The following is a 26,376-nucleotide window of genomic DNA, read 5'->3' as shown; positions in this document are numbered from 1 at the left end:
CTGGTGAGCAGTATTCAAGCAGTGGGCAAACAAGTGTACTGTAATCTACTTCCTTTGTTTTCGGATTGCATTTCCTTAGGATTCTTCCAATGAATCTCAGTCTGGCATCTGCTTTACCGACGATCAACTTTATATGATCATTCCATTTTAAATCACTCCTAATGCGTACTCCCAGATAATTTATGGAATTAACTGCTTCCAGTTGCTGACCTGCTATATTGTAGCTAAATGATAAAGGATCTTTCTTTCTATGTATTCGCAGCACATTACACTTGTCTACATTGAGATTCAATTGCCATTCCCTGCACCATGCGTCAATTTGCTGCAGAGCCTCCTGCATTTCAGTACAATTTTCCATTGTTACAACCTCTCGATATATAACAGCATCAACCTCAGTGAACTTTCGATGTCATCCACAAGGTCATTTATGTATATTGTGAATAGCAACGGTCCTACGACACTCCCCTGCGGCACATCTGAAATCACTCTTACTTCGGAAGACTTCTCTCCATTGAGAATGACATGCTGTGTTCTGTTATCTAGGAACTCTTCAATCCAATCACACAATTGGTCTGATAGTCCATATGCTCTTACTTTCTTCATTAAACGACTGTGGGGAACTGTATTGAATGCCTTGCAGAAGTCAAGAAACATGGCATCTACCTGGGAACCCGTGTCTATGGCCCTCTGAGTCTCGTGGACGAATAGCGCGAGCTGGGTTTCACATGAGCGTCTTTTTCGAAACCTATTCTGATTCCTACAGATTAGATTTCTAGTTTCCAGAAAAGTCATTATACTCGAACATAATACGTGCTGCAAAATTCTACAACTGATCAACGTTAGAGATATAGATCTAAAGTTGTGCACATCTGTTCGACGTCCCTTCTTGTAAATGGGGATGACCTGTGCCCTTTTCCAATCCTTTGGAATGCTACGCTCTTCTAGAGACCTACGGTACACCACAGCAAGAAGGGGGGTAAGTTCCTTCGCGTACTCTGTGTAAAAACGAACTGGTATCCCTTCAGGTCCAGCGGCTTTTCCTCTTTTGAGCGATTTTAATTGTTTCTCTTCCCCTCTGTCGTTTATTTTGATATCTACCACTTTGTCATCTGTGTGACAACCTACAGAAGGAACGACAGTGCAGTCTTCCTCTGTGAAACAGCTTTGGAAAAAGACATTTAGTATTTCGGCCTTTAGTCTGTCATCCTCTGTTTGAGTACCATTTTGGTCACAGATTGTCTGGACATTCTGTTTTGATCCACCTACCACTTTGACATAAGACCAAAATTTCTTAGGATTTTCTGCCAAGTCAGTACATAGAACTTTACTTTCGAATTCATTGAACGCCTCTCGCATGGCCCTCCTCACATTACATTTCGCTTCGCATAATTTTTGTTTGTCTGCTAGGCTTTGGCTATGTTTATGTTTGTTGTGAAGTTCCCTTTGCTTCCGCAACAATTTTCTAACTCAGTTGTTGTATCACGGTGGCTCTTTTCCATCTCTTATGATCTTGCTTGGCACATACTCATCTAACACATATTGTACGATCGTTTTGAACTTTGTCCACTGATCCTCAACATTATCTGTACTTAAAACAAAAACTTTGTGTTGAGCCATCAGGTACTCTGAAATCTGCTTTTTGTCACTTTTGCTAAACAGAAAAATCTTCCTACCTTTTTTTAATATTTCTATTTATGGCTGAAATCATCGATGCAGTAACCGCTCTATGATCGCTGATTCCCTGTTCAGTGTTAACTGTTTCAAGTAGTTTGGGTCTGTTTGTCACCAGAAGGTCTAATATGTTATCACCACGAGTCGGTTCTCTGTTTAACTGCTCAACGTAGTTTTCAGATAAAGCACTTTAAAAAATTTCACTGGATTCTTTGTCCCTGCCACCTGTTATGAACGTTTGAGTCTCCCAGTCTATATCCGGCAAATTAAAATCTCCACCCAGAACTATAACATGGTGGGGAAATCTACTCGAAATATTTTCCAAATTATCCTTTAGGTGCTCAGCCATAACAGCTGCTGAGCCAGGGGGCCTATAGAAACATCCAATTACCATGTCTGAGCCTGCTTTAACCGTGACCTTCACCCAAATTATTTCACATTTCGGATCTCTGTCAATTTCCTTTGATACTATTGCACTTCTTATCACTATAAACACGCCTCCCCCTTCACTGTCCAGCCTGTCTATGTGGTATACATTCCAATCTGAGTTTAGAATTTCATTACTGTTTGCATCTGGTTTCAGCCAACTTTCTGTCCCTAGTACTATGTGGGCATTGTGACCGTTTATTAATGAGAGCAGTTCTGGGGCCTTTCTATAGACGCTCCTGCAGTTTACTATTAGCACATTGATATCGTTATTCCCTGTTGCATTTTGCCTACTCCTACCTTGCCATGTCTCAGGAGATGTCCTGTTGGGTGTAGGGAGGGAATTATTTAACCTAAAAAATGCACATGTGCACTCCACACGTACTCTGCAACCCTTGTAGCCGCTTCCTGCATGTAGTGCATGCCTGACCTATTCAGGGGGACCCTGCATTTGCCCACCCGATAGCGGAGGTCGAGAAATTTGCACCCCAGATCTCCGTAGAATCGTCTGAGCCTCTGGTTTAAGCCTTCCACTTGGCTCCAACCAGAGGACCGTGATCGGTTCTGGGAATGATACTACAAATAGTTAGCTCAGATTCCACCCTACGAGTGAGGTTTTCCGCCTTCACCAACTCCGCCAACCGCCTGTATGAACTGAGGATGACCTCTGAACTCAGACGGCAGGAGTCATTGGTGCCGACATGAGCAACAATTTGCAGTCGGGTGCACCCAGTGCTCTCTATCGCCGCCGGCAAGGCCTCTTCCACATCTCAGATGAAACCCCCCGGCAAGCAGACGGAGTCAACACTGGCCTTCTTCCCCGATCTTTCCGCTATTTTCCTAAGGGGCTCCATCACCTGCCTAATGTTGCAGTACTTCTTCATCTTACAAGTTAATAAATTCATTACCAGTAAGTGCCAAGCACAAGGTGGATTGCATTTGAAGAGGTTAGCCTCCAAAATCTGAAGTAAAGTATTGGCAGATGAGAGTGCAGCTATAGAAAACAAGTGAAACTGATTTTTAGTAAAGGGAATGATGATTTAAATAAGAACAGAAAAACAGTGATCTCTATCCTCCAGTAAAATGAATTGTTGTTGTTGTTGTTGTGGTCTTCAGTCCTGAGACTGGTTTGATGCAGCTCTCCATGCTACTCTATCCTGTGCAAGCTTCTTCATCTCCCAGTACCTACTGCAACCTACATCCTTCTGAATCTGCTTAGTGTATTCATCTCTTGGTCTCCCCCTATGATTTTTACCCTCCACGCTGCCCTCCAATACTAAATTGGTGACCCCTTGATGCCTCAGAACATGTCCTACCAACCGATCCCTTCTTCTGGTCAAGTTGTGCCACAAACTTCTCTTCTCCCCAATCCTATTCAATACTTCCTCATTAGTTATGTGATCTACCCATCTATAAAATGAATAGATAAAATGAATTATCTACTCGAAAAATGTAATGAGAAACAGGAGTCAGAATGCAAAGTAGAGGTATGTGCTCAACCAAACACTTTAGAAAAAATGATCCATAATTTTATGCTGTTCCGTCAGACTGTTCAGTTGCTTTGAAATAATAGAATTAGAAGTAATGCTTTCATGTGTGTTTATTGATGCTTCTGTATTGTGTCTTAAGGAGTACACAGTTAAGAGAGGATGCATCACAAACAATGAACAAAAAGACTATGAATTGGCAGCCAGTACTTCTAGAAAGCAATTCCAGTGTGGTAGAAACTGCATCTTTGCCCAAAAAGGAATAATTTACGAGCATCTAGAATGATTAAACACACCATATAGCACAAAGTATTTTGAAATATCAGCCACAGAATTACCACCACTCTCCTGACGCAGACAAAAAAACTTCCTACAACACAAGGAAAAACAGTAATTCAAACTGTAAAAAATAAGCACATCATCCTCATCTGTGCTACTTTCAATAAACTCTTTAGCAAACCCCACAAAGTAAGACCGCAACTACTGAATCTCTTAATACCTCATAACATAAAAATCACAGTAAATTTACCCCAGAAGAAACTTGCTATACAAAATTTGCAATAGATCAAATAATAATTAATGGTAATCAATAACATTATAAAGCAGAAATAATGAGTGGCTGTGGAGATCACTATGCACAAACCATATGTTTCAATATTAAAAATGATAAGGCCAACAAACTGACAAGCACATACGAGTGCAGAACTTACAATGATTAGAAAGCTGAAATATTTTGGAATTATTAGAAGCAGAATCATGGGAGCAAATGTATGGTACTGGAACCACATCTGAAAAATTTAAGATCTTTATAGATACAATTTAAAGTCATTTTGTTGTGAAATTTTCACTTAAAACTAGGATGTCTAAAATAACTCACACTAACACATTAGAAAATCATGTGCACAGAAATGATTCCCATACAGAAATAGTAAAATATGTCCTACAACTCCTGAATTTGATAGGTATTTTAAAAACTTTTAAAACAAAACTCAGTAATGCAAGTAAAATTGCAAAAATGATGGAAAATGATGGATAATAAGAAATGCAACCAATAAGATGAAAGCTGTTTTGAGTGCTGTAAAGAAATAAACAGGAAGTGAGAAAGCTAAAAGTACAAGCACCATTCAGTAAGTAGTGCAAAACTTTTTTTTGATGAAAGCTAGTTGACTTTATTCAGAAGTTGCTTGGTTGATTCGGGGGAGGACCAAACAGCAAGGTCATTCATTATTCAGGAGTCCAGTACACTGTTTTATTTCCCACTCTTTTGGCTACAAAACTTTATTTTTTCAATATAATCTCTGTTCAATGTGACGAGCATACACCAACGGCCATATGCCAACCAGTATCTTGCTGCATCAATAACCTCCCCATCATCCACATAAAGTTTCCCGCAAAGTGTATCATCCTCCCATGGGCCAAACAGATGGAAGTTGAAGGTGTGAGATCTAGGCTGTAGGATGGGTGAGGAAGAACAGTCTAATGTTGTTTTGTGAGCTCCTCTCAGGCGTGCTGGCTTGTGTGAGTCCTTGAACTGTCATGGAGAAGGACAAGTTAATTTGAATTTTTGGGAAACAAACACACTGAAACCATTTCTTCAGTGTCCTGAGGGTAGCACAATACACTCCAGAGTTGATTGCTGCATCATGAGGGAGAACACCAAACAGAGTAACCATTTCAGAGTCCCAGGAGGTTGTCACCATGATTTTACCAGCAGAAGGTTCAGCTTTGAACTTTTCTTTGGAGGAGATGGGGTATGGTGCCTCTTCACAGATTGCCATTTTGTTTCTGGTTGAGAGTGGCAAAGCCATGTTTCATCATCTGTGATGATGATCAACAAAAAAATTGTCATGCTTGACCTCACAATGTACAAGCAATTGACATAGATAGTCCTTCGTTGCTCTTTATGGTCTTCTGTTAGGTGGCAAGGGACGGGGGCACCTACCTTTTACTATTCCTACTGGTGGATGAGGATGTCAGCACTAGCAACAGAGACATCCAGTTGAGCAGCAACATGTTTGATTGTGATCCATTGATCACTTCAAATGAAAGTATCTGCATGTTCCAACATTGCAGAAGTCACAGTTGTATGCGACCAGATGACACGTGAGAGATTATGATTTGCGCTACCTTGTTGTGATGATGACAGATGCTTCATCCAATGACTCACCGGGCATTTTTTCAGTGACTAGTCTCTGTAAACATTCTGCAAATGCCCATGAATATCTGCTTAGAACACACCCCTGTTACGGAAGCCATTTTGAAGGTTTTGTGTAGTGCTGCCACATATCAGAACTACATGACACTATAGGGGCTGAAGTGGGAATATTTCATGATGTCCCACAACAAATTCAGCATTTCTTCAACTGAAATTGGCTGAAAAAATATGTTGTATTATTTATTGTGTGCCATAATAATACACAATTAAATGAAAATTCACAAAGTAGCAGCAAACCAAATGATATAGCTAATGTGTTTTAATAGTTTTTACTGAATGTAACAGAAAAGCTTATTGGGCAAATCATCATCCATAAACACCCTACACAAATGACATCAAACATTGATCAGGTAGAAAACACAGTACTTCTCATGGCATCTAATATACAAGAAGTACAGGAAGAAAGCAAGCTTCCACAATAAAATCACTCATCAGGAATAGATAACAAGCACTGATCTATCATGTAAACTGGTTCTTCACAACTGGCAACTTTCCAACATGCTTAAAAATGCTAAAGTGAAACACCACTACACAAAAAAGGAAAGCAGGAAGAGGTGAAACTACGTACCTGTTTCCTTGCTGTCTGTATTTTCAAAATTCTAGAGAAACATTTTTATAAAAGACTATCTGATTTCATAAATAAATATAATATACTCATAGAATTACAGCTTGGGTTTAGGGAAAATCATTGAAACAGCATCATTTTCTTTTCTGTAAGAGACATTGCAAACCCTAGATAGGGAGGGGACATACCCTTAGCACATTCCTAGACACATCAGAATTGTTTGATACCCTCAGTTATGATAAATTGTTGGTAAGATTCAGAACTGGGGCATTAGGGAAGCAACACACAACTGGATTTAATCAAACCTCCATGAAAGAAAACAATTCATAGGGATAACAAATGAAGTAGATGGGGCAGTCAGAATCCATCAGTCATATTTATGTGGTCAGACGTGGAGTTCCGCAAGGTTCTATTTTGTGTCCGATCTCATTCTTACTACATGTAAATGACCTGTATATAACATAAATAGTAGAAATAGTGAACTATACCAATTTGCAGATGATGCCAGCAGCTTAGTTACAGGCGGTATCAAAGAAAGCTTTGAAAACAATATTAAGAACATCACAAAGGATATATTAGAGTACTTTGATGCAAATGGCTTGATTATAAATCTGGGAAAAATCCACATACTGAAATAAATGGACAAGCGATCAGAAAAACAGATAGTATAAAATTTCTCAGTATGTGGATACAACAGAATAGGAAAAGAGGTACACACATAGACTACATAAACAGAAAACTCAGCAAAACATGTTCCGTAATAAAGAATACTAAGAAACTGTACATCATATGACAATGTCAAGACATATATTTTGCTTATATTCACTGAGTATTTAAGTATGGCGTAGCATTTTGGGGAAATAGTGGGGCAGATTTGAGATCATTTAGATTACAGAAAAAGAATGTTAGACGAATGGGTGGAATAGACCAAAGATTATCATGCAACCAACTATCTTATAAAAATAAAGTACTACTACTTCCATGTCTTTACATACTAGAAAATGCAATTATTATGAAAGAAAAATTAAACAGCAGAAGGCAGTGCATCATCCATAATTAATATGGACGTAGTTACCACACAAGACAAATAAATAATATACGCGTAGAACAGACAAACACAGCACTATTACAGAAAGGCATTCTTCACCCCAGCATGAAATTGTAAAATGTATTACCCAATTCCTCAAAGATAATAATGGACAGAAACAATTTTTTATTATCATTGTAGGATTACATGGTGAAGTACTGCTTTTATACAGTAAGGGAGTATGTAGGAAAAAAAACTGCAGCACCATTTAAGATTGTTTGTGTGAAGTGCATAGAATAACAAAATATTCTGTAATCTTACTTTTTCTAAACTGATGTGTATAAATTTCAAAAAATATGTGTGCTAATTAAGGAATGGTCCAATATCTTTCATGCATTGTGCAGTCCTAGATCCACAGAACCATTAAATAAATAAAATGTTTAAATCTGCTGGATTGTGACTGAAAGTAGGACACCAGCTTTAATAGGCAGTGCTGTTGAGTCAGCTTTGTTTAAACATTTCCTATAAACAGACTCAGAACTCTCAACTTGTCACAGGCCCCTCTCTATTATTTCTGCATGGACACATTGCTAACTTTGTTTTCTAATCCAACAATTTTTCATTTTCAGAATTTTCTGCTACATTCCTGTATGTTTGAAAAACCATGAGACATTATTATTGTTGTTATTATTACTGTCTTGATAATTAAGACATTAACAGACAGTGCTCAATAGTTGTTGTTTAATTCAGATTTCATTCTGTTTTTTATTTAATCTGCCTTTATGTAGAGATTTCTTTATATCTTGAAGTATGATGTAATTTATTTATGTATATAATGGAAAGAAACATTCCACATGGGAAAAATATATTAAAAAAAAGATGCTGAGACTTACCAAATGGGAAAGTGCTGGTAGATAGAAACAATAAAAAACACATAAACACACACACAAAGATGAAGCTTTCGCAACCCACAGTTGCTTCATCAGGAAAGGGGGGAGGAGAGGGAAATACGAAAGGCTGTGGGTTTTTATGGGAGAGGGTAAGGAGTCATTCCATTCCCGGGATTGGAATGACTCCTGACTCTCTCCCTTAAAAACCCACATCCTTTCGTATTTCCCTCTCCTTCCCTCTTTCCTGATGAAGCAACCATGGGTTGCGAAAGCTTGATATTTGTGTGTGTGTGTTTGTGTGGTTTTTATTATGTCTATCTACCAGCGCTTCCCCGTTTGGTAAGTCTCGGCTTCTTTTTTTAATTTATTTATGTATTTATATATTCCTTGTTCCATGGATCCATATAGTGATGTGTTCAGTATGATTTGTAGAAGACTGAAATAACCAACAATAAATGTCTTCCTTGTATGTCTGGGCTCCATATGTTAAGTCCTGCGCACGGAACCAAAATTAGACGCAGTATTTATCACATTTTATCAGTTGGCTCCCATTTGTATGTAACTGGTTGTGGAGTATACTCCCTTTCTCTTTCTAAAGTGAGCTACAAAAGCTAGTTCAGGGGTGTCTGCCACTGTGTAGTTTCTTCAAAGCGTCCATGAAAAGTTATCTGAAAATTATGTGTGTTCTCAAAGTAAACACTGAAAAATAAATACCAGGAAGTTATATACTCATTTAGGGTGTACTGATACCACATAATAACCTTATGTATGGAAGTTATCGAAAGCTGCATGTGTTAAATGATTCCAATAATGTACAAATAGTACAATAGTACTGTTACAGTATTAGGAAATGGGAAATGAGTTTCCTGTTCAGAGGTTGTAACAAGACACTAAAGTGCGTGTCATTTATGTTGGCGGCCAAGTTTAGGTTCGTTCTGCGCATCTGACATCACAAAACACAGTCAGCCAATGAACAGAGAACGACGTTGCCACATCTCGACTGCAGTGCAGAGCATGGACGAGTGTCTTCAGTTTTAGAAACGTTCAGTCATAAATAAAGTAATAGAACAAAAGCAATGTCTTGATAGCAGACATTCTTTTATAGAAAGTTTGGAAAAAGCATTCTTTATACCAATTGCTTCATATTCTATTAATTAATTAAACCAAACAAGCAATAAGACTCCTAATTCAGGCGATAGCAAGGAAAGGTGTTTGTATCACTCTCACGAACCGCTTTTTCACAATAAAGAACAGCGGTAATTGTTTATTTCCTATTGTACTTCGACAAAGCGTGAGTAATTCATAGTCATACCAACAGTGTTTGTCAGTATTTTGCATGACGTGTTATAGTCCTCGTGGCGAGATGTAGTCAGACGAGGTGCGTTAGCGTAATGGTTAAGGTGTTGGGCTGCTATGCGAAAGGTTATGAGTTCAAACCTTCTGCGGTGCTTAATATTTTCATTATTTAAAAACAATATCGAAGTGCCTTACTTCACAAATTATATTCGTTTGAATGCAATTTTTTGAAATTTCCAGTGCTTTGTCTCTTCATTAACCCTTTCGCTGCTGCAGACACGTGCTCACCGCATTCCGCACTGTGCGCGATTTTGTCATCACTGCACTGCTCACCTGTGCAGACACATGGTGTTCCCACTGCTTTGACACACTTATCATTCAATTTCACAAAAACTATTTGACCCAAAAATTTGATTTTTACACGTCTTCTTGACTGATATCTTCCCCCCATAAATGACTTAATTTTGTTTCGATGTTCAACGCAGTTATTATTGAGCATTAAATGTAGTAAACCATTGCACGAAATTTTGAAGAGTTTGCAGAGGTAGAAGTCCATAGCGTATACTTTCCCTATGGTTGATTTTAGTTGCCACAATGTTGAGAATGAAATGTGGACAAGATACCTAAATTTCATATAAAATTTACTGTGTAACAATATCTCATTTAATTTAAGTACGACATAAGTGTCGTATGTAATATTGAGAAATATTCCGTCTTTCGCGACTGTAATGAAAGTATTATTTACACCGGACGCGTTTGGCTTTATTTTAAAGCACTTCAATCAAGGAAAGGTATGGCACATACACAATGGTACTCATGTTCTCTTTCTTGTTTTTGTTCCACAGTCGCAGTTTTACCAATGGTACTGAAATATATTCCTCTTGTGCAACTGTAATAAGGGTCTTATTTAGACCAGACACATTTCTCTCTTTTGAAGCATCTTCAGTGAACAGTATTTTGTCTCCTCCATTGCCAAGTCACCTTTCGTAGTTTTGTGCTGCGGTAATACAATATTCAACGTTTGTGTTAGCAGATCAGTGTTTTAGCAAATAAATGATGTTTGTGTGTGCCACACAGAAAAATTATATTTGACATAGCTCAGAGCACTTCACTGATAGACGGTATATTCAAGTCCTAATGTTTCTGTAAGTCCACAGTTTTGTTTAATGTATTTTGTCTACTTCCTTTTGATTGATTGAAGTGCTTTAAAATAAAGCCAAACGTGCTCAGTGTAAATAAAACTTTTGTTACAGTCGTGAAAGACGGAATATTTCTCAACACTACATATGACACCTATGTGGTACTTAAATGAGCTATTGTTATACAGTAAATTTTATATGAAATTTAGGTATCTTTTCCACATTTCATTCTCAACATTGTGGCAACTAAAATCAACCATAGGGAAAGTATACCTATGGACTTTTACCTCTGCAAACTCTTCAAAATTTCGTGCAATGGTTTACTATATTTAATGCTGCATAATAACTGCATTGTGCAATGGTTTACTATATTTAATGCTGCATAATAACTGCGTTGAACATCGAAACAAAATTAAGTCATTTATGGGGGGAAGGTATCAGTCAAGAAGATGTGTAAAAATCTAATTTTTGGGCCAAATAGTTTTTGTGGAATCGATTGATAAGAGTGTCAAAGCAGTCGGAACATGATGTGTCTGCACAGGCGAGCAGTGCAGTGACAAAATCGCGCACAGCGCGGAATGCAGGGAGCACGTCTTTGTAGCAGCGAAAGGGTTAATGCGGCCGTGGTGGCTTTACTTCATGAACTGCGCGCTCCCCCCTAAACTTAAGCTTGCGAACTATGCTATACTATGGCGCTGCTTCTATTGGCGCGTGCGTCGTGTGCAACTGGCAACACAGCAATCTCCCGCGTCTGGGCGGGCATGCGCGAGCCGCCAAGATAAAGGAATTGAACTATAGTGATATGAAACATTCACATCTTGTAAAATAAGGGAATGGGAACCACTGACCTGTAGCAGGTTAATCTCTCTCTCTCTCTCTCTCTCTCTCTCTCTCTCTCTCTCTCTCTCTCTCCCCCCTCTCTGTCTCTCTCTCTGGAATGGGAACCACTGACCTGTAGCAGGTTAATCTCTCTCTCTCTCTCTCTCTCTCTCTCTCACTCACACACACACACACACACACACACACACACACACACACACAGATATATATATATATTTACTGTATAACAATAGCTCATTTAAGTACCACATAGGTGTCATATGTAGTGTTGAGAAATATTCCGTCTTTCACGACTGTAACAAAAGTTTTTGATATATATATATATATATATATATAGACACACACACACACAAACAAACAAACACACATCCAAATGCACACTCCCATGACCACAGCAAGAGTCTTGTCTCAAGAGGATTTATCAGCATATTTAAATGAGTGAGGGGGAGATTGAACTTCTCTGTATTCTGTTCTGCAGTTGAGATTTTGACATGAGAAAGCATGTAAATCACAAAAGCTATATTTTACAGAAGTATAAAATATTTACAAGTGTGTCATAAAAGAATTTTGTTTGTGTAAACTGACAATGAAACATACAAAACTAAAATGAAATAGTGGAACTGAGGTAGTATGAAATAAACAAGTTTTGTGTCCATTTGCTAATTTGAAATGTTCATTTCTCTGTAAAAGGTATGATATTTTCATACATGCATTTGTTAATTTGCAGTGCATACTTGTCTATAATATGTGTGTGTTGTTTTTATCCAAAAACTTTAAGTGTAGCCAGTAAATCTTTCTTCTTAGATCCACTAATGGAGGTTCTGCTCTCAAGAAGTGAGGTCTTATGTCTGACAGTGCCCAAGATATATCCCACCTTCATAATCCTGTTCACTTTCTATGTCTCTAGCTCAATGAATGTAAGGTAGCTGACAGTGAAAGGAAAATTGTCTTGATTTGTGATCAAAGGTGCTGATTTTCAAAGTATTTGTGTTCAAGTATTGCCACATGGAAAAATCATCAGGCTTCTGAAAGACAACATGAAATAATAACCATATTTGTAACCATTGTTTTACTCACTTCCTTCATTTTCTCAGTAATGGCAAAATCTCTGCCACAAAATCTCTGCTATAGAAACTAGAAATTTCAAATCAGCTGTTTTATAATTGGATAGCAAAAAGTCTACTCACCAAGTAGCAGGAGGACACAAACATAAAGAAAGATTTTACTTATGCAAGCTTTCGGAGAGTGACTCCTTACAACAGAAAGGCTGAAGGGGAATGAAGAGGGGTGAAGGGAAAGGACTGGAGAGGTTTAGGAAAAGGAGCAGAGTTCGGAAAAGTCTCCAGAATCCTAGGGCAAAGGAAACTTGTTAGATGGAATGAGAAGGAAAGATTGATTGTTGGGAACCAACAAGTGATATATGACATTATAATGTCAAAAATTGATTATCTTCATTGTTAACTGTTTTGAAACATTTATTAGACGTAACCCAAATAACTTTGGTAAGAGCCACCTGATTTCTTAATTTGTTCTGCACAGTTAATCAGGCCAAATCAGCAGGGCTCTTTTTGTTAGGAAATCGAGGTGTGCAAAAACAGTAACACACTAGGCAGACAGGTAATACTGTGGGCTAGCCAAGTGTCAACAGCAGGTAATAACACAGCCCAAATCACAGTCTAGAAGAAAACCACCTAGCACAGAGACATTGTCAATAGATGCACATGAGAACTTACTGCGAATGTCAGCTGGTTGACAAGTGAGGCTAAGGAGCACAGCAATAGCCCTTAAATCTGCCACAGATATTTTGCCACCTCACCTGGTGCTGCAGATGTGTCTTTCCGTACCATGCCTAGGAACCTTGTGGGGCATATGCATTATCATATCTCTTGATCATTGGTATGACCAGTGATATTACAAGATCCCCCCCCTCCTTGAATCACCCCACAGTGCCAGAACCATCCTAGCCTGTGTTTAGGAGGACGAGATGAGCACAGCATGCTGCAATGGCTATGGTGCAGCTTCAGATTCTGTTGGCTTTGGAGGAGTTGCACCTGGGTCTAGTGCCAGAGAGGCAGGAGGCAGCTATTGTTCATACTCCTAGCTTGTTGCTGATTCTGGGGAAGGCAGTCAGTCTGACATCAGACTCAGTGCAGACTGAGGGAGCCTCCTGCATATGGGCTAGGTCTATATCAGTAGGTATGATGGACAACAATTAGAAAGCCGGAATGTCAGATGCCCAGCAACTGTGGTGTTGTCCTGGAATCAGACATCACAGCTGTTGTTGTTCTGAAGGATGGGCAAGAAGTGCTGGCCACACCAGTGTGACAGATTCATAGGCGAAGCTTGCCCTGGATTGTGCAAATGGAGTTGACTCTGGTGCCAGTCAGAGTGCTTTGAGGAGGGGCCACCAAGATCAGCTGGCAATCTGAACATCCATGCCCTTAAAAGGTGTGTCTGCTTCATCTTCTTGTCATGACGAAGGCTGAACCGACCTAAATGGAGGCTGCTACAGATTTAATAAGGAACAAAGAGGGTATTCATGCAAGAGCTTCAAGAGTGGACCACCATCACCTCATAAGATGATAAAAAGCAAAACAGTGGACAACTGGTAGGCTTGAAGTTAATATTGTTCTGTCTGCATTTCAAACATTTGCACAAAAAGTGCAGCTGTGCCAATAGAGGTCAGGCAAAACACAGGTTTAGAACCAGTGGATTCAAACACCATCCCATTGTTTCTGGCAAGAGCTTGTGTGGCTCCTTTAATAGAGAAAACAGTAACCTCTCCTTTGGTGTGGTCTTTGTTTTCAGGTGACATTTGGGGAATGAGAACAAGCATCTCCTAAAATCAACCACATGGCCTCACAGAATGGACCCACAAAATCTGCATGCAGCCACTCCCATGGCTGGACAGGCATAGGCCACAGCTGGTAGGCTTGTGGCAGTGCAGGTTGTTGTGTTTGAGACATGTGCACAGTATCTCAGTAGTCTGTATCCAATCAACTTGTCACTAGGCTAGAGTCCATTCTGGAAATGCTCCAATACGATTGATGCAGCAACCACAATTTACAGTATTGCAGAATTTCAAGAATCACCATCCAACACCGATGATCATCTTGATTCAATAATAGGACAAATTTGAAAAGATGAAGAGCATGGCATTGTGCAAAGAAACAATGAAGTTTCAGAGAGGCCACCAAAGGTTGGACCTGTGCCCAATCAGATTGCACAACTGACAAACCTGTCTCAAGAGTGGCTGCAAACAGTCTCTTGTCAACAAAAATTTCTGATTGAGACCTATAGGAAACTGTGACAGTGTGTCTGCGTACAGGTGTTAGGCCTGTGTGTGATAATGAATAGAATATTGGTAATTTGAGAAGATCCAAGAATTGCATTCTCCAAGATGTTCTTTCAGGCCCCCTTTGACTTATGGCCAAATGTGGATGACAACAGCCTGTGCTCTGTGATGAAATGTTGAGGACATGTTAAGAGAATAGGGGAGAAGAGGATACCCAAGAGGATACACAAGATGAAACTGGAAGGAAAGAGACGAAGAGGAAGACTGAGAGACAGATGACTAAAAGGAGTTGAGGAATGCATCCAGAAGAAAGGAGAAGACTGGACCAAGGTGAAGACAGAGAGATGTGGCAAGACAGAAGGCAATGAAGAAGCCTATGTTCCAAACAGACCCAGCCAGAGGCTGGAAACTGTCCAAGATGATGATGACCATGTGCCCTGTGACACAAAAAGTAGCTGCTATTCTGACACTGCTCCATGAAGGTGGAATACTTGTTAGAACTTGAAACTGTTCACAGTGAGTTGAACTTCTACATTTCTGAGTAAAGAACTCAATTACATTGGAAAAATGTCTGCACTGTTCACATGGGTGCTCCACAGAATGTAAGGCGTTAGCATATGTTTTGTTTCTTCGCATGAGGCAACAAAATAAAAACTATATAGGATATAGTAGAGACAGAGACAGGTGGGATCAGAAAGGAAGAGGAACAGATAGCTCTAAAAATAAATGAGATGTTGTTAACAAGTGCATGCAATGTTTCAGAACTGTTAAACAAGTACTTTGTTTCTGTTACTGACAGCTTGGGGTTATGAGGTTCAATAAATAGTGCAATGGAGTATCTGAGACCAGTCTCTTCAAATAACTTCAGTAAAATGGAAATGACACTCACTTCTCCCAAAGAAGTAGCATCTTTCATAAAATTCTTAAAAACAGGGTATTTTAGTTGGTTATGATAATATGTCAACAAGTTAATCAAAGAGTGCTCATGTGAGTTCAATTCTATCTTAATTTATTTGTGTGATCAATCTCTTATTAGTGGAATATTTATAGTATGCCTAAAATATGCTGATGTTGAACCTCTTTACAAGAAGAAGGATAAAGAGATACCATCATATTTTTGACCAATTTCACTTTTGCGAACTTTTTCAAAAATATTTTATAAGATTTTGTTCAAGCATCTTCTTATGTATCTGACTGCAAATACAGTAGAGCATCGATTATCCGAACATCAGTCAACCGAACGACCACTTAACCAAACTGTGTACTCGCTCGTACCTGTTACTCTCCCACCCTACCGTCCATTATCCCCCTCACTCCCCAAAAAATGACGAAGAGAATGACATGTCCAAAATTCTCGGTATGCTAAAAGAAATAGATTGCCACGAATGTGATGAAGAAGATGTTCATGAATGGATGAATATCAATGATGCAGATCCAGGACACCAAATCATGCAGGACAGTGAGATTGTAAATGTCGTCACTGATAAAGATGACGCCGCCAGCATCTCATCAATCAGTGCTCCAGAAAGTGAAGATGAAAGTATACCAACAGTTTCTGAGGCGTTCCTTGTTTAGATACCGCCTTGCGATGGTTTGAAGCCCAAGATGAAAGTGACCAGTTTCACATATGTGTAATGAAAAAAGTACGTGACTTAGCTGCTCATAAGCTGTCTTGCTTAGACAGACCAAAATAAAGGATTTTTTTAAACGTTAATTTTGTATACTGTGTGTATTGTTCATGCAAAATGCATATGTAATATGTATATATTTTAGTTTAACAAACAGTGCCACATACTATATATTCCTACTGAAGTTGCCTTTGTATGTTACTTTGTAATACTAAAAGAGATGCCTGTTTTTATGAATAAATTTACTGTACAGTACTTCTTTTTGGCAAATAAACATGTACAGTTTGATTGTCCGAACAAACCAGTTTTCTGAACATCCATGTCCCCCAATTACTTCGGATAATTGATGCTCTACTGTGATATATTCTCCAAGTGACAATTTGGGTTGCATAAGGATTCCGATATAGGGAAGACTATTTACAAGTACAGAGAGAATACACTTAATTCATTAGAAAACAAATTAAAACTACTGATATTTTCTGTGATGTGTTGAAAGCTTTTGACTGTGTGAATCACAATATTCTCATAAGTAAATTAAAATATTATGGAGTCATTGGCAGTACTGGAAAATGGTTCAAGTCATACCTAACTAACAGGAAATGAAGAGTGTCATTACAAAATACCTTTGGAGTAATCAATCAGCCTTCATCTGATTGGGAATTAATTATATGTGGTGTTTGTCAAGGTTCCATCTTGGGTCTATTGCTTTTCCTTGTGTACATTAATCCCTTCTCGTCTGTTACATTGCCAGATGCTAAGTTTGTTTTGTTTGCTTATGATACAGACTTTTCAATAAATATCAAGGCAAGAACAGATTTAGAAGCGGCTGCTAATCAAATGTTCACTGATGTAAATAAATGGCTTAAAGCTAATTCACTGAAATTAAACTTTGAAAAGACCCACTATATGCAGTTGAGAACCTGTAAGAGATTTCCTTCCAGCATGTGCGTAACATATGAAAACATGTAGATAGAAGAGATCGACAGTGTTAAAGTTCTGGGATTTCAAGTCCATAATAGATTCATTCGAGAAGGCTGTACTGCAGAATTGCTGAAGTGCCTAAACAAATCTTTATTTGCAGATGTGAATGATATAAGATGCAGGAGATATAAATATAAAAAAACTTCGATATATTGGTTACTAAAATTCTATTATGTCATATTGGATCATATTCTGGGATAATTGTCAAACTGAGCAAAACTTTTTAGAGGGCACAAGCCTGTAATAAGACTCATTTGTGGTGTAGAAACATTTTCAGAGATCTGGATACTCTAACCACTGCTTCTCAGTATTCTTATTCCTTAATGAAATTTGTTGCAAATACAGTAACTTGCCTCTAGTTCCAACCAATATTCAATACATAGTATCAACACTAAGAGTAAGAACAATCTGTATGTTGTTATTGTTGTTGTGGTCTTAAGTCCAGAGACTGGTTTGATGCAGTCCTCCATGCTATTCTATACTGCACAAGCTTCTTCATCTCCAAGTAACTACTGCAACCTATGTCCTTCTGAATCTACTTCGTGTTCTCATCTCCTGGTCTCCCTCTATGATTTTTACCCTCCGTGCTGCCCTCCAATACCAAATTGGTGATCCCTTGATGCCTCAGAACATGTGCTACCAACCGGTCCCTTCTACTAGCCGAGTTGTGTCACAAATTCCTTTTCTCCCCAGTCCTATTCAGTACCTCCTCATTAGTTACATGATCTACCCATCTAATCTTCAGCATTCTTCTGTAGCACCACATTTCAAAAGTTTCTATTCTCTTCTTGTCTTAACTAGTTATCATACATATTTCACTTCCAAACATGGCTACACGCCATACACATACTTTCAGAAAAAATTTTCGACACTTAAATCTATACTCAATGTGAACAAATTTCTCCTCTTCAGGAACACTCTCCTTGCTGCCATTGTCAGTCTATATTTTATATCCTGTCTCCTCTGATCATCGTCACTTATTTTGCTCCACAAACAGCAAAACTCATCTACTACTTTAAGTGTCTCATTTGCTAATCTAATTCCCTCAGCATCGCCTGATTTAATTCAACTGCATTTCATTATCCTTGTTTTGCTTTTGTTGAAGTTCATCTTATATCCTCCTTTCAAGACACTGTCCATTTTATTCAACTGCTCTTCCAGGTCCTTTGCTGTCTCTGACAGAATTACAATGTCATTAACAAACCTCAAAGTTTTTATTTCTTTTCAATGGATTTTAATTCCTACTCCAAATTTTTCTTTTGTTTCCTTTATTGTTTGCTCCATATACAGATTGAATAATACCTAGGGTAGGCTACAACCCTGTCTCACTCCCTTCCCAACCACTGCTTCCCTTTCATGCCCTTCAACTCTTATTACTGCCATCTGGTTTCAGTAAAAATTGTAAATATCGTTCCACTCCCTTTATTTGACCCCTGCCACCTTCAGAATTTGAAAGAGAGTATTGCAGTCAACATTGTCAAGAGCCTTCTCTATGTCTAAAAATACTAGGAATGTAGGTTTGCCTTTCCTTAATCTATCTTCTAAGGTAAGTATTAGCATCAGTATTGCCTCCATGTTCCAACATTTCTATGGAATCCAAACTGATCATCCCAGAGGTTGGTTCTACCAGTTTTTTCATTCTTCTATAAAGAATTCATTTTATTATTTTGCAGCCATTACTTATTAAACTGATAGTTCGCTAATTTTCACATGTGTCAAAACCTGCTTTCTTTGGGATTGCAATTATTAAATTCTTCTTGAAGTCTGAGTTTGTTTTGTTGTCTCACACACCTTGCTCTCCAGATGGTAGAGTTTTGACAGGGCTGGCTCTCCCATGGCTATCAGTAGTTCTAATGGAATGCTGTCTACTCCCGGGGCCTTGTTTCTACTCAGGTCTTTCAGTGCTCTGTCAAACTCTTCATGCAGTATCATGCCTCCCATTTCATCTTCATCTACATCCTCTTCCATTTCCATAATATTGTCCTCAAGTACATCGCCCTTGTATAGACCCTCTATATACTCTCCACCTTTCTGATTTCCCTTCTTTGCTTAGACCTGGTTTTCCATATGAGCTCTTGATATTCATACAAGTGGTTCTCTTTTCTCCGAAGATCTCTTTAATTTTCATGTAGGCAGTATCCATCTTACCTCTATTGATATATACCTCTACATCCTTACAGTTGTCCTCTAGCCATTTCTGCTTAGTCATTTTGCACTTCCTCTCGATCTCATTTTTGAGACATTTGTATCACTTTTTGCCTACTTCATTTATTGCATTTTTGTATTTCCTCCTTTCATCAGTTATATTCAGTATCTCATCTGTTACCCAAGGATTTGTACTAGCCCTCATCTTTTTACCTAGTTGATCCTCTGCTGCCTTTACTATTTCATCTCTTAAAGCTACCCATTCCTCTTCTACTGTATTTCTTTCCCTTGTTCTTGTCAATAATTCCCTAATGCTCTCTTTGAAACTCTTTACAACCTCTGGTTCTTTTTTCATCCGTATTCTGTCTCCTTATATTCCCTCCTTTTCATAGTTTCTTCAGTTTTAATCTACAGTTCATAACCATTAGATTGTGGTCAGAGCCCACATGTGCCTCTAGAAATGTCTTACAATTTAAAACCTGGTTTTTGAATCTGTCTTACCATTATATGACCTATCTGAAACCTTCCAGTGTCTCCAGGCCTCTTCCATGATTTTTAAACCAAGAGTTAACTATGATTAAGTTATGCTCTATGCAAAATTCTGCCAGGTGGCTTCCTCTTTCATTTCTTACTCCTGTTCCATATTCACCTACAGATTTTCCTTCTCTTTCTTTTCCTACTATTGAATTCCAGCCCCCCATTACTGTTAAATTTTCATCTCCCTTTCCTGCCTGAATAATTTCTTTTACCTCATCATACATTTATTCAATATCTTTGTCGTCTGTGGAGCTAGTTGGCATATAAACTTGTACTACTGTGGCAGGTGTGGACTTCATATCTATCTTGGCTAAAATAATGTGTTCACTATGTGCTTTGTAATAGCTTACCTGTGCTCCTAGCTTTTATCCATTACTAAACCTGCTATGGCATTACCTCTATTTGATTTTGTATTTATAGCCCAGTATTCACCTGACCAGAAGTCTTGTTCCTCCTGCCACCAAACTTCACTAATTCCCATTATATCTAACTTTAACCTGTCCATTTCCTTTTTTAAATTTTCTAACTACTTACGTGATTAAGGGATCTGACATTCTGCTCTCCAATCTGTAGAATGCCAGTCTTGTTGATCCTGATAACAATGCCCTCCTGCGTAGTCCACGCCTGGAGATCCGAATGGTGGGCTATTTTACCTCTGGAATATTTTACCCAAGAGGATGCCATCATCATTTAACCAAACAGTAAAGCTGCATGCCCTCGAGAAAAATTATGGCTGTAGTTTCCCCTTGCTTTCGGCCGCATAAAAACCTAAAATGACATACCTTGGTCCAAAAAGGGGTCCAGTATTCAGGAACACACATTTACAATAAATTGCTAACAACCATTAAAAATTTGGTTTCAGTTAAAGCACAGTTTAAACAGAGTTCGAAAGACTTTTTGGTAGGCAACTCCTTCTACTCTATAGGTGAATATCTTCACAGGAACTATTAGACCAGCTCAATTTAAACTGTCAGTTAGACCTCAGTTTTGAAAGCACTTGGTCACAACAGTTAAGATTAGGTGTTCTCTATGTTTCATTCTGACAGTGTATTAATTCTGTGAATATTAGCAGCTCCAATTTACTATAATGTATTCACATATTTTGATAATCTCCTGACAAAAGATCAGGGAAGTGAATATGATACTCAGATGTTCTTTGTTTCTTATGTTATTCTTTCTGACATGTTTCATACTCATGAGAATTACCTCATTTTTGGGTCTATGGAACGAAAACTGAATCAAATCTAAAATAAGATAATCTAATCACATACTGACTCACTTGAAGCTGTTCCAACAAAGCGTTTTCACAAAATGGTCACATTTGCATTTGTTGAAAGTCTCTCAATTAGAAAGGTGTTAGCAGGAGTGAGTAGAGATTCATGATGCAGTCATGTTCCTGGGACAATCCTCAATGATCGGTATCTACATTCCAAGAATCCTTCACATGATTTGATCTCATGTGAAGAACCAAAGCACATACTAATGCCCTGTATTTTGTGGAGTTCCCTTGTGAACAATGGAAACATTTTCCCAATGTAATGGAGCTCTTTACTCAGAAATGTAGAAGTTCAATTAAAACTACTTTGTGTTCTGCCTTACGGCAAGTCTTGTCATGAGGGAAGCCTCATCAGAGAGGTCCACCGCATGAGCATCTAGGGAAGTAATACCAGTGGTTGTTTCCCATTGCCTTCCACTGATTATGAAATGATAATGAGGACAACACAACACCCAGTCCCTAAGTGGAGAAAATTTCCGACCCAGTCAGGAATCAAACCTGGGCCCCTTGGCTTGACAGACCACCATGCTGACCACTCAGCTGTCGGTGCAGACAGAAGTTCAATTAGCAGTGAACAGATTCAAGCTCTAACAAATACTCCACCTTCATGGAGCATTGTCAAAGTAGCAGCTACTTTTTGTGTCACAGGGCACATGGTATTAGTATCAAGAAAAGTTAAAGACAGTAATGGTGTAATTGCTTCTCCAGAATGCAGTAATGGTCAAAAGCTGTTACCTGAACTATGTAACATGACATAGTGATATATTATGAAAATGACAATATTTTAAGATTTTGTGCAGTAAGAAAAGATCATGTTTCTATCATGGTAGATAAGAAGGTTCTATGCTGAAGAGAATTACTTTAGTTAATCTGAAAGAGCTGTACACAAAATAGTCCACAAAATACAGGGTGTTAATATGTTCTTTGTTTCTTTGCGGGAGATCACATCATATGAAGTTTCCTTGGAAAACAAGAACACAGTCGCAGCTTGCATTTCTAGTCACTGCTACTAACATATTTCTAATGAAAGAACTTCCAACAAAAGCAAAAGATACCATTTTTGCTATGGGAGCTCATGAGAATGCTTTATTGGAACAGCTGAAAGTGAGTTTAAATGGCTTTCAAATACAATGAAAACTGATACACAGGACATATTCCATAAGTATCACATATATTTAAACATGCTGAGATTAACTGCGTGTCTCCTGGTGAATCACAATTCCTTACCTGACCAAGTAGGAGAGATGCTGTTTGGGTCCCATTCTCCAGTGTTACATCTAAGGTGGATGTCCCATCATTACAGAGTCATAGTGCATGGTTGTACAAACTAGACAGCGAGTGTTATGAAAAGAATGTATCAACTTTAAGTGAATTAATTTCATTTCTGGATCAAGATGTCAAGGAAAACAATGCCATGTGCAAGATGGAAGAGGTTTAAAAATAAAATTTCCTTCATTTTATTTTAGTATCTTTATGAAATTGCTCTTATGTCACTTGATATCAGTATATATGTAAAATGTTATTAATGTGTCTCATTATTGCTTGCACATTTTCTGTTATTTCAGTGAAGTTGTATTTTCAATGTACAGTATTAGAATGAGGATATCTCTCCATATTTTTGCACCAAAGCTGTCTTTTAACTCTTTAAACTGAAAAATACATTTAACAGTGAATTTCCGCATATACATTGCAGCTTTCGCCTGTTTACAGTTTTGACTTGCAGATCAACCATAAATACGTTAGGAACAATTTTTTAAGGAATACACATGGTTCTTATTTACCAATTCCCTGTAGGATCAAATGTTGGTGATATGTGTGGGTGGTACTTTCATTTTCTTCTTTATCAATGAATAAAATGAGTTAAGATATTATTCTTTGCGTGTATGATTGCTACCAGATGTATAAAAATTTCTGCAAAAAATCAAGTTGCGTTTCGTTTCAGCTGTCCACCCTGCCCCCCCCCCCCCCCAACCCCCCACCCCCCCACCCCCCGCTCCACGATGACTCTCAAGTTTGTCAAATTTGACATTTTTTCCCCCCGATGGAGTCATGTTAGGAAGAAATATTAAGTGTGATGCCAGATGCTTTCCATTATCGTTACCAGGACTAAAGAATTGCAATGCCAAGATGAGATCTGTACTGTTTCCCTGTATGAAGTTATGCTTTTTTTAAAAAATCTCGAATTTAAAGCACAGTACAGAAAAAGTGGGTTTTTCAACATTTTTCATAAAACGTTTGAATGATTTATCGTACTTTTTATACGTTATATAATCTTAGTGGCCTGACATGAAAGTACTGAGGTCTGTAGGTCAACTCATTACTACATACTAGATCTCTGAAAGTAACAAAATTGATGCTTGACTGCTGACCAGGTACATACTCTTGAGCCTTTGTACCTGTATTTATCAAAAGTGGTTAAAATTATGACAGTACTATATGCCAGTTTTACTATTAAGACATGAGATTATACATGTACCAAATGTGACTAAATTCTGAAATGATCACTTTAGCATTGCCTGCAAGATTGCATGGAATGACCCAAAAGGAATAAAATTGGTATAGCATGAACTGTTGCTGACAGTGTAAGATAGCATGATGCTACCCTCACCACTTTGATGTTGTTTATTTTCATCACCTCATTCGATTGCTGTTGGTGCAGGAACTCTGAAAAACATCTGCTATGTAATCCTGGGAAAAACACTCTTGACAGATGTCACCATAATGTGAGCAACTGCCTCGCATGTATAGAAGAGCAATGGGCACATTCTGCAGTTTGCATACGTTTAGTCAAAGCCAGGAGGATAACTGTTATGACACTATATTTCATTCCTGTCCAGTCAGAAGGGGGCCATTCCACTGCCATATGGAAGGCAAGACATGTTTCCATTGTCAAGATCACAAGGGCTAGGTTGTGACACATTTGATTATTGAGATAATTCCAATATTTCAAAGTCTGTGGAAATGGTACCTTGACCTGATTGAGAATTCGCAAATACACTAGCAGTATACAAAACTTCGATTAAAGAAGGAGGCTACAGCCGTATTTTCTGAGCATGCACTTCACAGCCTGGTGCTAATCATTCTGTGATGAATAACTGTCTGATGTTGCCTTACAGTGTTGAAAGAACTTTAAAATGAGCAGACACCATGTACATTTTTGTAGTAAAATGTTTCCCTAAAAGTGAGTGATTAGTGATGGAGGGTAGCACTGGTGGATCAGCTAAAGGGACAGTTTTGCACAAGATAATGTAATAGTAGGTTTGTACATAACAGAATGGCCCCACTGTTATGTGGGGCAATTAATATCACCTGCCTGAAAATGGGGTGCCGAAGGCTTTTGTTACAGAACTTTTGAACTTCACTGTACATCTGGAAGGCTGGGATTGCCAGATCTCTAAGCATTTGTAGAAGCTCTTGCTGTTGCCATCAGGGTTGACACAGTCAGCAAAATGGCTTGACAAATCCTATTCTAGCAAGGAGTTGGTTGCAGTTCCCTAAAGTACTTGTTGCCGCTGTTATAAGTCAACATCTTCAGTGACACAGATTTTATTAAATAATTCACACAATGTAATAGTTTCCATCTCTTCTGGAAGTATGCAAAACAAAAGACTTTTGAAGGTGGATATCTCTTGTTTGGTACAGTATTTTGGAAGTTTGTGGAATGACTCTCATGTTAATCAGGAGAACACTGTACATAGGGTCAACTGGGAAGCAGTTGAGCAAGAACCACACTCTCAGTGCTTCCATATATCATTGGTTCATTTGCTGGAAGCACAGTGGTCAGTTGAGCTGTGTGCAAAATCAGTACTACAGCAGACAGATAGGCAATACTGTGGGCTAGGCAAATGTTGATGGCAGGTAACAACAAAGTCCAAATCACAGTTCTGGAGAAAATCATATTGTGCAGGGATATAATCAATAGGTACACTGTAGGGCTTGCTGTTAACATCAACTGATTGACAAGTGGGGCTGCGGCAGTTAACAGGAGCCCTGAAACCTGTCACAAGTGTTTTGTCACAGGATTTGGCACCAGCTGATGTATCCTTCTGCACTGCACATGGTGACATCAGTGAATGTATGCGTAATTATGTTGGGTGATCCATCGATATGTCCAGTGGAATTACACTCTGAATAAGAGTGGTGAAATTAAAGGTTTATGTGTTTTTTGTAAACCTGTTAGTAGAACCTCTTATGACTGCTCACTGTATTTGATGAGTATGCTACACATTATACATGATCAGATCTGGAGTTAGAATAGCTTATCAAAATAAGCTTGAATAATGATTTTCTTCTGTTAGGATGAGGAAAAATTCATTTTGATTAAATCAGCATTCTGCTCTTTGTATTTCATTTTGTAGCGGTTTTTCAGAGGTTATTGTAAATTACATCCTCTCTCTTCTTTTACTTTATCAAGGTCTTAAAAATATTTTGAGACTCTCCTACAATTAAGTTACCTGATTAACAGCATACATAATCTTGGTTGCAAAGCTTTGGTAAAGTGTAATGGGGTGAATCTGTCTTCTAGAGGCTTGAAATTTGGGTTCGTCACCATGCGGCCCTCTCCTTTCTATTGAGATAGAGTTATTAGCTTGAAAAGAAGATGTCATTTATTTTCTAATGTTTATTTCCAGAAGCCATTATACTGTTCACATCTAGTGAGTTCTTTTACATCTAGACTCTTGTAGAGCAAATTGCAGATAACCTAACAAAAGGTAAAGGAATCTTTCTTGAGGTACATAGCCACAAACTGATGGTTATCCTGTATGACAATGAGAAGTGTTTGCTCTTTGGTTTGAAGGAAATAATTTTTATTGACATCCTTCTCATTTAATTAAATGACTAAATCACTTTGGCACAACCCCCCCCCCCCCCCAAAAAAAAAAAGAACCTCTGTTGGTAACAAGACAACAATGAAAAGTTGATGCTCTTGTGACATGGGCTTATTTTCTTCCCTTTGC

The 26,376-nt window shown here is 38.3% G+C and overlaps 1 protein-coding gene across 1 annotated transcript in view; it reads left to right on the top strand.

The window, feature by feature from the left end:
• LOC126484898 (neural-cadherin-like) overlaps positions 1–26,376 on the top strand; it is a 324,021-nt gene that overhangs the window by 53,078 nt on the left and 244,567 nt on the right. The gene's annotated exons all lie outside the window — the stretch shown is intronic.

The sequence above is a fragment of the Schistocerca serialis genome, chromosome 6 (assembly GCF_023864345.2).
Source record: "Schistocerca serialis cubense isolate TAMUIC-IGC-003099 chromosome 6, iqSchSeri2.2, whole genome shotgun sequence".
In the NCBI taxonomy this organism is placed as follows: Eukaryota; Metazoa; Arthropoda; class Insecta; order Orthoptera; family Acrididae; genus Schistocerca; species Schistocerca serialis.
Note: the sequence above shows the minus strand (reverse complement) of the source record. Positions and strands in the feature narration are given on the sequence as shown.